Consider the following 6,000-nt stretch of genomic DNA (forward strand, 5'->3'; position numbering starts at 1 on the left):
GCACAAATCAATTATTATACCACCGAGAAATAATTTTTGGCTATGGTGTTTGCACTAGAAAAATTTAGATCATATTTGGTGGGTTCAAAAGTGGTTGTGTATTCTGATCACGCAACACTTAGGTACCTATTATAGAAGAAAGGAGCTAAGCCAAGACTTATACGGTGGATACTTTGATTGCAAGAATTTGATTATGAAATCAAGGATAAAAGATGTGTTGAAAATACCGTTGTTGATCATCTTAGTAGACTTGTTGTTTCCGAAGAAGAACTTCCTTTACTAGATCGTTTTCCAGACGAACAACTTTTCTCAATTGAAGATTCAACACCTTGGTACGCGGATATAGTGAACTACTTGGTTATGAGACAAGTACCTAGTACAATGTCTAATTTTCACAAGCTTAAGCTTAAGAAAATAACCAAGCAGTATGTGTGGGATGAGCCCTACTTGTGGAAATATGGTTCTGATCAAATCATCCGCAGGTGCGTACCTAATCTTGAATTTCAATCTATTCTTACTTTTTGTCATGCATATGCATGTGGTGGTAAACGTACCGCTTTCAAAGTACTTGAAAGTGGATTTATTGGCCTACCCTATTTGAGGATGCATATATTTTTTGCAAATCTTGTGATAGATGTCAAAGAACGGGCAATCTATGTAACACCCCGATTTTCGGGCCCGCATCCTTCTCGGATCCCATGCCCGGAAACCCGAAGTGCTACTTCGATACCATAGTCGAAGCCCGGCTACTAAGCCCAAGCTCGTTAAGTCATTTGGGCCTAATTAATTTTTGTTCATGTTATCATTTCAATCGCGACGAAAAACTTAGAAAATTTATTTAGGAAGATCTGTTGATTTAACCTAACTTTAAAGCCACCAGAAACAAAACACATTTATATTCTCATATAAAAATATCAACACCGTTCAAGTCTTAAGATTTAATTAATAAGCAACAATTTCAATACTAAATTGTAAATCTGAAAACAAAAAAAAGGTAGATTCATAGAATTTTACATGCTTCATACGAGTTCCAAAATTCATGATATTTATAGGTATTGATCCAATATGTAAATAATATTAGTTATAAATTTTCCAGGATTTTTAAATGAAGTTCAATAATCTATGACCACGGTCAAACACAAAGTTGACCAGCATTGCAGAAAATCAAAACTGTGATAGTCTGTTTTATAAAAATTATATAAAATAGCACACAACTCGAAATTGAATGAAGCTTGCCATTTTGGAAAGATAAAAGATAGATGTCGACTTATTCAGAAGACACTGAGGTCTAAAAAAATCAGAGGATCATAATCTTAAAATAGGATAATTAAGAGACATTTACAACTGTTAATTACTTTCTGGATTTAACACGGGTACAAATAATTATTTTAAAATATGTATACAACTCAAAAAATTCTACAATTTTTATCAAATATCCCTTAAGATGTTTTACATTAACTACAAAAACAATCATACCAAAAACTGTTAGGAATTTAAAATTAAAATCAGTCAACTCAACATCATACAATATTTTACTGCTTTAAATCTAAGACTAATTACATCTTTGAACTAGAATTTTACGCATAAACAATAATCTTAAGGACTTCAAATTACTCTCTAGGCTCCACATTGATCAACTTCTTGTCATGCGCCAAATCTGGAATTTTACGACGTGAGTTGTGACACCCAGCAGGCAAAGAAGCAACAAAACATTTTAAGCAACATTTTTCAATTTCTTTTTAAAAACAACTAGCATGATTAACAACACCGCAAACACGTGGAAACACCACATCCATAAACAACAATAAATTCAATCAATCCGCTCGCCCAGGGATCCCATGGGTTTAACAATCAAATAGGAGGCAACCATCAACTCCTAATGAGCCCCATGTTGTTTTTAGGAAGGCAACCTTCAACTCCTAGGGATATCTCGTATCCCTTCAAAAATAAAGTCTTTTGGGAAGCAACCATCAATTTCCAAGGACCGAAATTTATCAAACAATTACATACATTGCACATATTCAACATCATCATGCAATCAATAGATCCATACTATCAATCACACGTTACCATAATCATTAAAACCAATAAATATGAATTTGAATAATTTTAACCCAAATAAAATAAGATTTAATTAGTGTTGCGCCTACCTCAAACGCTAGTAATATAAACACGAATCTGGAATCTCCAAATCAGCGGGTGCTAAAGAATCTCCTAACCATCCTTGATGATTTATATGATATGATAAAAAATAATTTTAAAGTAGCCAAATCTGTTTCATTTTCTTTTTCTTCTACGAATATGGAAACCTAGGCATTGAACGGAGGCTTAAACTTTTCTTTTCTAAAACTTCCACCGACTGCCGGACCTTCTCTTGTTTGATATATATAGTCAAATTTCATTAAACCCTAATAATTCTTAACTAATGATGTAACGACACCTAGCAATAAGAATACACCTAAGCCAATTATGTTGTCATCTCGGTCAAACCTAAGTTTGTTACTTAACTTAGAGCTTCTCCAATTGTGAATGTGAATATTTCATATGTGACATCACTTCTAAGACATCATTTGAGTATAAAATCCTAAATATTAGGAAAAATAAAATTTTATCTCCAATCCGTAGAGTTTTCAATTATTTGTTTACTTATTTGTAGGCATACAATTGGTTAAAATCCTTTTCATTTTTAATTTTCAATGATTTTTAGTAACAAAAGTGTGACCAGGATGGGAAGACATCCTCTAAGTGAATGTCTAAAACTAGAGGTTCACCTAGAGGATGTCTAACTATTTTTTTGCCATATCATCTTCACATCAATGGATTGGAGATGATTTTTTATAAATATGATTGTGGATCCTACGTGGATTAGAACTTTTTCCTTCACACACATTCCATTGAAAAGGTCTTAGAAATCATTCTCACCCTCTCTGAATTAACCTAGCACATGTCTTGGCTATTTAACTCCTAACCTTTACTAACGAGCTATGTGTGGTAATAGTGCCTATATGCTAACCGGTTTTCATCCAAGGTCCACTAACACTTGTTTAGGTAGCTATAATGGTTTTTGTCACCTTATCAAATTTGTTAAGGGGGAAAGAAATCCCACGTGGCCTAATTTAATTCATCAGCAATTTCTTGATCGTGGTAATCAAAGTAAATAACACATTAAAAAAATAACATAGCAAAATTACTAAAATGCCCTTTAAAATAAAATGATTATTTAACCCTCATGCGTAGACAACGGAAAATCCCTTTATATTGGGAATGGATATTACAATCTAGGTGCTCGAAATCAAATGCCACTCACACCAATTCTTGTTGTTGAAGTATTTGATGTGTGGGGAATTGATATTATGGGTCCTTTTGTCAATTTTTATGAAAAATATTATATAATTCTTGTTGTGGATTATGTTCCAAAATGGGTGGAAGCTAAAGCCACCCTACTAATGATTCTCAAGTTGTTTGTGAGTTTGGGAAGGAATATATTTTTTCTAGACATGGTACACCAAGAGTGATTATTAGTGATAGAGGTTCTCATTTTCAGAAATCTTTCTATGCTCTACTCAAGAAGGACAACATAACACGCAAGGTTGGTACGCCATATCACTCACAAACTAGTGGGCAAGCTGGAATCTCAAACCGTGAGATTAAATACACTCTTGAGAAAACCGTAAACACTACACGGAAAGATTGAAGTTATAGGCTTAACGATGCACTTTGGGCATATAGAACGGCGTACAAATTACTGATTGGTATGTCTCCATATCGGTTGATCTATGGCAAAGCTTGTCATATTCCGGTTGAACTTGAACACAAAGCATATTGGGCAATAAAGATGTGCAACATGGATTATGACAATGCGGCGAAACAAAGGAAGTTACAACTCAACGAGCTAGAGGAGATACGTAATGATACTTACGAGAGTTCTCGTATTTACAAGGAGAAGACGAAACTTTTCTACGACAAGATGATTTCTCGAAAGAATTTTGTTGTGGGGCAAAAAGTTCTTTTATTTTATTCTCGTCTTAAACTATTTCCTGGTAAGCTAAGGTCCAGATGGATTGGACCATATGTTATTACTAATGTTTATTCTCATGGCACAGTTGAAATTTCTAGTCTTAGAGATGGAAAAAATTGAAAGGTGAACGGGCATAGATTGAATCCGTATTATGAAAGCATTGCTTATGGATATGGATGTGCAAGAATTTCATGATTATCTCCCCTGGAGGAGTAATTGACGGATGCCAAGTCGGGCTGAGGACGTTAAACAAAGCACTAAATGGGAGGCAACCCATCGTTTTTGTATCTCTATACCTTTTGTTTTCAATTTTATTAGTTTTTCATATCATATCTGGCATTCCCATCTTAGATTTTTCAAGTCCTACATCCATAATGAAAATTTTGACGAATTCTCGTCAGAAAATTCTGACTGCGCAATTGTCACGAAAACAGCTCTCGAGACTTCATACGAAGTACGGTTTGAGTGGTTGACCCCAACTCTTAAAGAGGACAGACTCATATTTCTATTCCAAAACTAAAATTTTAATTTGGAGTCTATTAAGTTGGAGCAATAGACCTGCACATTTGAGTTTCGGTATTTTTCCAAAACTTTTTCAGATTGCATGTATGCCAGTCCGGAGGCCATAAAAGTCAGAGCGTTTATCGAAACATTGTACCCTTTTGAAAAGTTATAGAAAAGATGTAGGCGAACAACTTTAATTTAGGATGTTTTTCCTAGTTCCCTACCCATTGTTACAGGTTTTGAGTTTTTCAGGGCTGTTATGTCAGAAATCAGAATTTTCGGTTTTGAACATTGAGGACAATGTTGAGTTTAAGTATGGGGGAGTTTTTAAGCATGTTTGTCTTGCATATAAAATAAATAAATAATATTCTTTGATTTATTGCATTCTTGAGACTTCATCTTTTGGAGTTAATTATGAGCTATTTAGGGTGACACTCTAAACCTTTTTAAGGTTGAAACAGTTCTTACGGATGTAGATTGAGTTCCACTTTATCGTTCTAAAATCCTTAAATATATACTTTCATAATTGAATGTGAAACTCAATTATGGTAGTCATTTTAAATAGTCATCCTCGCAATTGATCATTACTGAATCACTTTCTTTTTATTTTTGCAGTTATATGTTTCTCTAAAGTGATTTGGTGGGATCCTGATACTGCCGTGGATGTTGTAGCAAGGTAATCATTGATTCAGTATATAAAAGCCCCATACAAAATTGTCTAACACTCATAAAGAGTGAGCCGGAAAAAAAAAGAAAGAATATAAACATATATATAAGGCTCCTTTTCATTTCTCGACACTTGGATAGCAATACGTGTGAAACGTTGTTCCTGTCTCCCTCGCTTAAACAAGCGTGGAACGCAGGTTCCAAGGAAACTATCACGTATTTTCTGAAAAGGAACATGTTATTATAGTATCTAATCATGTGATCGATGAAAATAAAAACCCATCATCATTATATAGCAAGTCAAAAAGACTATTGATGAGGTTCTTGACGCTTGGATAGCAGTATGTGTGAACGTCGTCCCTGTCTCCGTCGCCTAAACAAGCGTGGAACACAGGATCCAAGGCAACTATCACATACTTGCTGAAAGGAAACATGCTCTTAGTGTATCTAATCATGTGGTCAAGTTAAATGGGTGCTTATAAATAAGAATCCTTTGATGACATTCGTACAAGTATTGTGGGTAACATCTTTCACTTTAGTCAACATTTGCACACTTCATTTTTCTATTTCCATGTTCTTATCTATCCATGTGACTTCAGTATGCGAGTGTTGCGACAAACGTTGCAACAAGTATGATGACTATCTTAGTAGAGTTTTGCAATCAGGTTGAATGTCTCACGTAAGTAATTGCTTGTGTGTGATGATTGGAATGTATGTGGGATGTTTGCAGCTAAAGAACATATGCAAGCTAGTTATTTGGCTATTACGTTGTGTTTATCCTTAGTGATTCTTCCAAGGAGAGAAATTGGAGT

This window comes from Papaver somniferum, chromosome 10 (genome assembly GCF_003573695.1).
Source record: "Papaver somniferum cultivar HN1 chromosome 10, ASM357369v1, whole genome shotgun sequence".
Classification (NCBI taxonomy): domain Eukaryota; kingdom Viridiplantae; phylum Streptophyta; class Magnoliopsida; order Ranunculales; family Papaveraceae; genus Papaver; species Papaver somniferum.